Source organism: Phaethon aethereus (assembly GCF_964289735.1).
Source record: "Phaethon aethereus genome assembly, chromosome: 5".
Lineage (NCBI taxonomy): Eukaryota > Metazoa > Chordata > Aves > Phaethontiformes > Phaethontidae > Phaethon > Phaethon aethereus.
Window position 1 is genome coordinate 50,355,800 of NC_138579.1, and position 10,666 is coordinate 50,366,465.

Sequence of the window (10,666 nt, forward strand, 5' to 3'; positions counted from 1 at the left end):
AGTGTTTTGGTGACTCTTGTGGCATACCTGATCTATTTCACACTGTATGACTAAAATATCTTTTGAAAATGTCCATAAAGGTTTCTATTTGTTTTAATAATAACAAGCTCTGTATTTTTGTGCCTAGTTGTACTTTAAACTGAACTTAGATCAAGGGGCAAGATTAATGTGTAGAAGTCAATAAATTATCCCAGACATTTTGTTAGATCAGTAAAACTAATGCTTAGCATCAAGGGAAGACGTTAGATTTGTATGTGCATGTGATGTGGGTTTTTTTCAGATGTCCCAGGGCAGGTGCAGCCTTTATTTTATGATGGAGCTGTGCTGCTTTGTGACCACAATGCATTATATAATAGAAGGCAGTATTATTGCAAGGGTGGTAGTTCCTTCACTAAATCTATGCCTGATGTACAAAATACAGAATACCATGGGCTCAGTTATGCTATTCTTAATCAAAGTAGCTAGCACATTACTATTCACACCGCTCCACTGATGTCAGAGGGGTTACTCATACGGACAGGACTACTCAAGTAAGGTACTACTAAGATTGATCACAGATGTCATGACTGGGTGCTTGATAATGATCTATAAACAAATTCTGAATCCATTGCTCTAAGAAATTGAGAGTTTTTGAATGTGTTCATCAGTAGCATTTGGTATGAAATGAAAGCCATCTTTCAAGTATGTGTCATATTTCAGAGAATGGCTAAATCCTGAATTCATTGCTAAGCCAAATGCTAAGCATATAAGGGTAATAGAATTTGGCCAGAGTTAGGACTGAATGCAGAATAAACCAGAATTTCAGGATGTAGACCAGGACATTGAATATACATCTCTCTCTTTCTCTTTTGCAGAGTAACAATTCATGTAACACTCTAATGTCAGATAAATGTTTCTTAGAGCATATGGCATCTGAATTAATGAGATGCTGTTTTGTCAACATAGTATAGCTGACTCATCCTGTCAGAAGAAATTACAGTCACAATAATCACCCCTGTGAAGTGTCTTTAAAGGTGCTTGTTAATACTCAGCAATTTTAAGACACTGGTGAATGCCATTATACTATTAGCAATGTTCTATAGCAAAGCTGAGACACGTGGCCTTGGAAGGCTCTACCCACAGAACAAGCTTTGTGTAATTTTTAGGGAGCTCTCAGAGGTTCTCAGGATGAGTCAGAGTATGAGCATATGGTCAACTTAAAAATGGCAGAAGAAAGAGTTGAAACATTTATGGAAATAGGCCATTCAGTGTTTGTGTTCAGTCCTGTCATGGTTTTAAACAGGAATAATGTGTTCAACTGTAGAGTAGTATTTGGCTCTGTAGAAATTATTGAAATACAAATATAAGCTGCTTTTGCTCATCTGCATTTATATAAATATGACCAAAAATGCACATGGACCTGAGCCAGCCAATACTACTTGCGTGATTAATGATTTGCAAGATCAAGTCCATTATCTGTGTCATGGCACAGCTCACCCGTTAATAGATGACTTTCCATCCTTTTTGCTGTAGCAGTTTCTTAGGAGCAGCCACAACGATTGCTTGCCTTGAAAGTACCTTTAGAAAACTTGTCCATACACTTTTAGCTGTCATTTGAAACTGTTTAGCAGTTGGAAAAAATAGGAATGCCAGCAACATGTGACTAGGCAGGTCCACAAAATTATGTATTGAGAAACACTTAGAATATGCTTGCATCCACTTGGGACATACCGCCCTTTGAAGAGTGCTGCTTTGTGTGGAGACTAGGGGAGGAAGGAATGAGATGCTAGAGAAACCCCACCCACATAAGGGAGAATAAATTTGGGTCTTTTGATAGGACTAGAATAGCAGACTGTGATTTTAAAATAGTAATTCTGTAGAAAAAGTAACTCAGGGACATTGCAAAATATAATTACAATGGTATTTCTCTATTTAAATGTGGATGTGGGAGAAGGAGAAATGTTGTTTTTGGTATACTCCTCTGCTTTTAGCCTGACTAAATATTTAATATAGCGTTACTCCAGCGCAGTACTGTATTTAACCAAAAAGCTTTCATTTTCTCTGGGAAAATGTAACTCAGTCTTGGCTTGCATTTCTTGATTTGCTCATTCCACATGAGGCTGAGTTGCTACTTAACTAAATAAACAGAAAATAACCCAGGGGCTGGCCACTTCAGCTAATACAAGTCTCACATTTCAAGCAAGCAGTGCTGGTTACTGGCCAGTCTCTTTTTAGTTTCACTAGGAGTGTTAATGCATTAATTTTTATCTGGAAGATCTTTTGTATTTATTCACAATGCTGGGGTGGCAAAAGTTAAAGGAAAAGCACAGTGGAAAGTGATTTGTTTTCTGTGTAGTTCCTAAACAAATTAACATTTCTTTCTGCATTCCTCTCGTTTGCTGCTCTGTCAGTTCCCCCCACCCTTGTCTGTGCAACTGTGATATGCTTTGCTCTTTGGATTGCTGACAGCACACTGGCATATGCAAAAGTCTAGACCAGGCAAAGACTCAGTTAATTGCATGCTTAATTAAGTACACACTTAAGCATTTGTGTAAGCATTTGCTGGTGAAGCTAGGTCAGCATTCTCTTAATATCTATTAATTGAAACTAAAGCACACTGTATGTTAAAACTACAGAAGAGATGGAGCACTTTGCTACTGAATTTCTTTCTTCATTGCTTCCCTTAGAAGACAAAGGCTGCATCAGCATTGTAAGAAACATGCGTGTATCTTATAACACAAAGGTGCTTCAAATAGGTAGGGGATAAGTCATTTGAACGATATTATGGGATGTGCTCCTTCCATTTGAATCGGTGAGAAACTCAGTATGTCTTTGAAAAACTGTGTTTGCTGTAGTAAAACCTGTGTCTGCAATGCTCTGACTACATGAAAGCCCCACTGAAATCTATGGGAATCATGGGCTTCCACAAAAGGTCAAGTTCCTTCCTGTCTCTAAGTTATAAGACATTTCACAATCCCATCCTAGGGAATAGTCTTTGTCTGCTATTTATAATGACATTGATTCTCACATCCAAAACATTTCTGCCAAGATGCTTCTTTTTTGCTTAATCGTTTCTATGCTGCAAGTCCAGCGATGAATTTAAAACTCAGCACAAAAATAAGGATCACTATCATGTTTTTCTCCATTTTTTCCCTGAGATGCAGCTGATATCCGTTTCTTTCTCAAAGCACACGGAATTCCAAACTTTGTGCCACTTTAAAACGTATGAGTAATACAGATTTCTGATTTGTTTTCCATCACTCCCAGGATCATTAATTTTCCAGCAGTAGATACTCAGAAGTGCAGACTGTTCATGTGAGAAGCTGCAGCAACAGTGTTTGAGCAAATTTATTCTGGCAAGTGTGTGGATTTTCTTTGCTTCCTCACCTTCACTTGTGTTGTTGCAGCCTTGTAGCAACACAGGAGCAGTTGCACAAATCCCCAAAACCGCATAGGCAGTATTAAACCTCAACTTTGACATTAATTTCTGTAATTATCTTTAAAAAGTCTCTGAGCTTTAGTATTGGGCTCAGAAGAATCCTTTTGTGGAGATGTAAAGGTATAACTGTTTCTCATTTCATTAAGTACTATTTGCCCATTTTTGTTGCTGCATTTGAATTAATTTACAGAAGGATAAATAAAGGCACTTTATAAAAAGGTACTGTAATATTATTCTGTTATGAGCCAGAAAACTATCCTGGATTTTATTACTGTGACTTCTAAGGCCATGATAAAGATATTTTTCATATTAGTTATTATGATAGGTGTATAGTCCATTGGGACGATTCACCTTGGCTATAATTCACCATATAAGACTATGCAGAAGCTCCTGTTCCCAGGAGGAAGTACTCTCAGAAAGATGAGTTATTTTCTTTTCTCCAATCATATTGATGACTTTGAAGGAAAAATATTTACCCAATTACCTTTGTCTGTGTAACGATATATAGAGTGTGTCTTCAAGTACCACAAAAAAAAAAAAGGAGTTGCAAAGAAGGCAGTCCAACTGTAAACAAATTGTTCAGCTTTGCCATGTTATTTTTGCAAGTGTTACGTTCTTGCTCACAATTTACCTGAAACAATGTATTTAATGCATATTTCTTCCAAAGTCATTGATCTGTCTTCCCACATAGACACCAAGGCTGTGTCTCTCTGTGGTCCTCAGACAAAGCACAGACTATGCAGTTCTGCACACTTAAGGCAGGACTCCTGGTAAAGACCCTAGCAACAGTGCCTGGGTACAGACTGTACAATGGGTGCCTCCCTCATTTTTTCCTCCTGATCATGTTTGATGTTAAATTGAAATCTGCTGCTATAAATGAGTCAAAGAGCTGCTGATGCCCAGGTGCTGGTAATTCTTTTACTTCTTGTATAAGTGGTCTCCCTGGCACAAGGCTCTGACGAACCATCCATTGCATGTGCTCACCATCCCAGAGACATCTTCCCCTGCTTGAGGGAAACCTGGTGACTTCCCACTACCAGGCTGATACAAATCCTAACAGATAAGGTGGTTGTGCAGTTGCAACTATGAGTCTTGGAACTTGCAACTATGGAAAACCCAGGCTCCAAACACTGAAAAAACTAAAGCACATGACTGAGCCACTGAGTAGATCCCTACTAGTCTAGAATAGAAATAACCAACAGGGAAATGCAGGATTTGGGGAGACAAGAAGACTTGTGGGATTTCTCACTTCACCCAACCTTTGATCCCCTTTCACTTCTAAGTACATTCTGCTGCAAAGCCAATGCTGATTGATGCCACAGTGTCCAATCTTTCTAGTCTGATTTTTCAAAATTCAGGAGTCCTGCATCATTTTTTAATGATGCTCTGTGGCGTGCACCATTACACGAAAGGAAGCTGTTGTAGGCAGAATCATACAACCTGGATTGTCTGGTACCTGTATATTGCTTTGTACATAAATAGCATAGTTTGCAGGGTCTTTTGTATCATTCTTTTCTATTTTTTTTCTACAGTTTTTCAAAGACTGTATGCAAACTGTTTACAAATTGATTTTTCAGTCAGTATTGTAGATTATAGCATTTCCATTTTTGTGGTTTGTATGGGCTTGTGAGTTCTTGTGTACTACAGGTTGTCCTTCCTTCTTAAAGACAACTGCATACACCTCCATCCAACATATCCTGCTCCTTTCTTAAATATACCCCATTTCCTGTGATCTGGTGTGAACTCTAGCTTGTCGAATGCATTAGAAAAAGCTGCATATGTATTTATTCACAATGCTGGGGTGGTTAAATTAATTGTTAAATATTATATGCTCAATACTGATTTAGTTATTAATACAGGTTTTAGGGGTTTATACTTGTTTTCTGGAAACTACAGTGTAGCCTGAACTAAATTACCTAGTATGTGTAATTTACAGACACACTAATATTTTCTTATAATGTTTTCTATATGTCAGTATAGGGGGATAATTCTTTAAAGGTGATCTGGACCTTAGAACAAAACCAGTTTTCTTATAACATTTAGGATCAATGAAATATTTTTGTGTTATGTTTAGTGATGAATTATAAACAAAGCACAAGATGCAAGAAGCAAATAGGAATTTCAAGATGTCCTTAAATGCTGCAGTTCATTATGGAACAATGTTATAATAATCTGAAGAATCTTCTAGATTGATTGTCTTGGGCAATTGTCCCTCATTTTTGTAATTTTTCCTGGTGTTAACCTTTGCCAAATCCTGCAGTTCTTTCGTGGGATCTGATCATGTATAACTGACTGACTCAGAATACAGTTTATAGAAAACTGGAGATCTGGGTAGGCAAAAATATGTTATCAGGTACCCAGTCCATCTTGCTACTATACGGTGTATATGAGTTCAGCCTGTGGAAAGAGTTTGTGATCTGGCCACCTACCTTTGCCTTCTTGAAAAGGGACCAACAGAACTACCATGGGACCAGTGTAATTAGGTAGCATCTGTAACAATACCTCCTGTTTTCTTATGTATTTTAAAGAGAACAACCATTATATTTTTTGACCAGGACAAGTGAGAGTTGCTCCTCTGTTATGGTCATCTGTTCCCATTAGGCAAATACCCATTGGCATTAAGGCTGCGACTATAATAATTTCTATTTGGCTAACAAGGAACTGGTTTTAGAGGTATAAAAATAAATTAATATAAATATTCATTAAAATTACATGACAAAAAATCTTTTATGGCCTACTAGTTCTTTGACTGTGATTTAAAAAAAAAAAACATTGAATAGCAAGTATTGCTGTCCCAGTGTGACTGATACTGGGTATCTCTTCAACTATTTAGAAATCTATGGGGCCATGTTATTCTGCTGAGACTAAGTTTCTAGTAGATATACATGTAGGAAGCATGTTGATACAACCTTGTATTTTAATCTCTTTCTTGTATTTTAAATCAGATGTACCAGGTATTATCTTATTAGGAACCGCAGGTAGAATAGTGCTGAGTTATTAATAGCTATAAAACCTTATTGATACCAATTTTGATGTTTTGTTGAAGCATGATGTCCAGTGCCTCTCTGCACTTAGTGTAGATAATGTAGCTATAAACATGTAATTTCATGAAATGGTGTATACAGTATGCATAGCAGTGCTTTAATTTAATTGGTTTCTCTGTATTGAGCCATAGTAGAAAATTAGACTGTCTTCTAAAATTTTGTTGTATTTGCTGTTTTTCATTTGTATCTGGGTTTGTTTCCTTTTTGGCCATTCAGTTGATTAGGTTCCACAGCTTAGTAACTGCTCTATATGTCTATTATGGAGTATCCTGTTCTGATAACATTCAGAATCATGTATGTAGCCAACTTATTGTAAATGTGATATTTTTAGTTTTCAGCTATCTAACCAGTGTGGTATGTGTTAGTACCTGCATGTGTAGGTTCCCTGGCAGTGAGTGAAAGTGATCCCGGCCTAGATTTGCTGCCTTATGAATGCAGTTGTTATGACATTAAGAATTAATGTTCACCTAGCATTATTGGTTTCTGTTTTGTTTTCTTCTTGTTTGCTTGAAATGTTGGGGCTCTTTATCACCAGAAGTTTAGTAAGTCACTCTTTAAATTGGCACAATGAATAAGGGGAAATCCATCTAACTGCATTCCCACTGGATGCCCTGGCTGCTTTTGCCTCTTTGTGCACTGTGCATCATTCAGCTCTTAGTCATGTCACGGCATTGCAGGATCCCTCTGAGTCACTTCCAGTTCCTCCTTGACCACAGACAGCAGCAAAGCAAGTGCATTCACATGGCTGTGACTGGACAAGGCTGTGGGCAGCAGGGGGCTGCCAGTTCTCTCCAGAGTGCCCAAGAAGTCAAAGTAGGAACCTCTGATTCATCCCCTTGACAGGAATAGTCTCTGAGAAAGATGAATACACTCATGGGTGGAAGGTGCACTGTTTCTTTCATTGTTAAAAAAGGATATTAATAGTTATTGGAAATTAAATGCCAAGCTAAATGTTTCTTGAGCTACTGTGGTTGTTGTACAGGATTGTTATTCACAAAAAATACATCTGATCATAAAACAGATATATGAACTACATAGTCAGTGGCAAAAATCTTCTGAAATCAGGGCTACAGTTTAGATCTGTGAGAAAAAAACTTTCTGGGGCAAAACCTGAAGGTGATTCTGAAAGAGTTTGGGACAGCAAGAAGCTGGTTTGTTCCTAGATACCCCAGGCCTGGATCTCATAAATATAATCATCCCCTGTAAGTGGAAAGAGATCAAAATCAGGCCCCAAAGCACAGGAAGTATCCTGCTTAGTCAGTCCCACTACAATGCTTCAGTAAGAATTGCACACTACAGTACTGTGTGCTGCCTATTCATCATCCCTTGCCCCCTATTAAAAGTGACCAGGAATGAGCTGGAATGTTTTGAGATGTTTCATGTAAAAAAGGTAAAAAGGGTAAAAAGAAAGTGGGATAAGGTTGGTTTTCTCCTTACACTAAAAAATAATTCCCCAGATTTTGAAATATACTGTAGTATCTATAGTACAGTTTGTTTTGAAACTAATGAATGCAGATGATAAAATGTCTCCCAACTCTGGGCTCTGTTCTTGTATATTGGAGTTGGAATGCCTTGTAGACTGAGTCTATTTTTGTAGTTCAAATCCTTCCTCCTTTACAACGATGAGTAGTCATTTGCTTTTAATGCTTTCTTATGGTGTGAACTGATTTCTTTAACTTTCATGTATAAAACACTAGACATACTTTCTATATGGGAAACAGTCATGAATATAATATTTCACTAAGTGTTGTTCCTCTTATGTACATATCATCAATAAATGTCTATTCATAATTTTCATGGCTTATATCTGTGAGTTTTAATCTCAGCCTGGGCTCAATATGGGAATGCTTTGGGTAGGAGTTTAGATAAAGCAGTCTGATGGGAGAGGCTGCCTGTTCTGGAAACTGGAGGGAGAGTAGAAGATGAATCTGACTTTGCCAAAGTGTTAGAAATCTCATTCCTCACTGTATCCTCCAAATATTCCAGGGTGCCAGCTGCAACTGAGCTCGTTTGCCACAAAGGCCAGTTCTTGGCAATGAAGTCTAGAGAAGTGGGAAGAGATGTTAGAAGAGTAGGAATATACAATGCAATGGTTGCAGTTGCTTTAGAAACCTACTTCCCTCCGCTGACTGCTAAAAAATAAAACTTTTCCTCATAGCCTTTCTAAAAAAAAAAAAAAAAGCCTGTAGCTGAACCCCTGGAGCACTTTGTAAAGAAATCAACTCTATTTAATACATGAATTAAGAGATGCTCATGGAGTGAACCATGGCTCAGAGGACTGGGAGTTGCTAAGTATGGAGAGAAAGCTCTGACATTTATGCTCAAGAGTAGCACACATTATGGAAATAGCGTAACTACTATTGCGTGATCAAGACACGTAACCAAAACCCAGGTTCTGAGGTTTAACAGTCTGCACAGCCCTGTGCTTCCTTCTTACTAATCTAACCAAGGCCAGCATCCACTTGACAAGTTTCCAAAGAAAATCCAGTCACGGCAGGAAGTGGTTTTGGCAGCCCTTTAGTTGGCAATCTGCCCTCTGAGTCAGTAACGAACTAAGTCCTAATGCGGCTCTAGGAAGATCTTTGGGCAAAAGATAAATCTGAGGCCCTGGCTATCTGCTGCCATTTCTGTATCATGTTGCCACTTTCTGCCAGAGACAGAAATGTCTAGATCTGGCCTCATTAACAAGCATTGTTAATAAATGCACACTACTGATTTAAAATTCTGCCCCCCCCCCAAGTTTGTTGCGCTCAGGATTCCCCATCACTCACATATTTTATGTGCATTGTGTATGTTCAAACACCTTCTATACAGGTGGTTATTCTTTTGTTACACATCATGGCAAAAAGTCTGAAATTAAAGGCTCAACGATGTGACCTATATTTGTTGCTTTTTTCAAAGCAATGTTTCTGTGAGAATGACCTAAAAACACCAACCCGTGCAGGAATTAATTCTGCAATTATATGAAGTCATCCCCTTTGAAAATACATACCCCAAAGGCTGATTCTCTAAGCTCTTGCAAACCCCTTGTGTGCCCCACTTTCTCCATGTCGTCAGCCTTAGAGAAGATCATTTCAGGAGTCTGTTTGTATCTGGGATGTATCCCTCTCTACAGGAAAGCATCTTCTATAAGGTGCTATGAAAGACAGTGTGTCATGAATCATTCATCCACATTAAGAGATATTTCTATAGCCCCTGTCAGGCATGAAAGAAAAACCAAGAGAACACTTGAGGTCTGTTAAACCTTTAAGCAGTCTTCTGCTTTGTACAGTAACGTACATGATAGTACATGTAAACAAGACAAAGATATGAAAGAAACAGGTGACCCCAGCTGCAGTGCTTTAGGAAGAAGACATTAAAAATTCCACTCAACTGGGCTAGCAAGAGTTATTTGCAGCAAGCACTTACACTACAAGAATGTACAAATATCCCAGCAGGGTTTAGTGCCACTGCATCCCCAAACTGAAAAGTTCTGTGCAGGTTCACAAACTGAGGTGTCTTCACAGCCTTGGCTGGCAGCTGTCTGCTGTCTTGCATGGACAGCATGCAGTGAAAGTGCTCTTCTGCTACAGCAGGCACAGGAAGGAAACTAGATTGCATGCAAAGTCTTGCAGTCATGGTGGCATTAACAAGGCAGGCAGATTCTCTGGCGATAAGCAAAATGTGTCTGCATAGATAAATTACAGATAAATGACAAAGCTGACTGCTGCCCACTGAAACTCGCAGGGACAGGCTCTAGAGGAATGAGGCCTCACACTTTTTATGGCACTTCTGTAGTACGTGGATGAGTATTTAGAAAAGCAACCTAGGGTCTGTCTTTGAGAGTGTTGTGCTATTCATTCTCACTTGTGACTAAACTAACATTATGTTTGCCTTTCCTGTAGTTGTTCGTAAGACTGATCTATCTCCATTTGGCTGTTTTCTTACTGCGATGCCCGAAGGAAGGATAGCTCTCCCATGGTCCACAGACACCACTTGAGAAATGCTGCTGTGGAAATGTGCAAGCAAAAAAAGCTGACTCCCAACTCCGTGAAGGGGAAAGAAGAGGGACAGGGCTAGGAAATTCACTCAAAATTCATTCCAGTGTTTCACCTAGGTTATCAGTATTACTTAAATTTCCAGCATCAAATATGCTTTGTTAGTGTGCTTTTTAGCAATGATTTTTGAAGGCCCTACTCCGTATGAATGAAAATTGCTCTAAAGG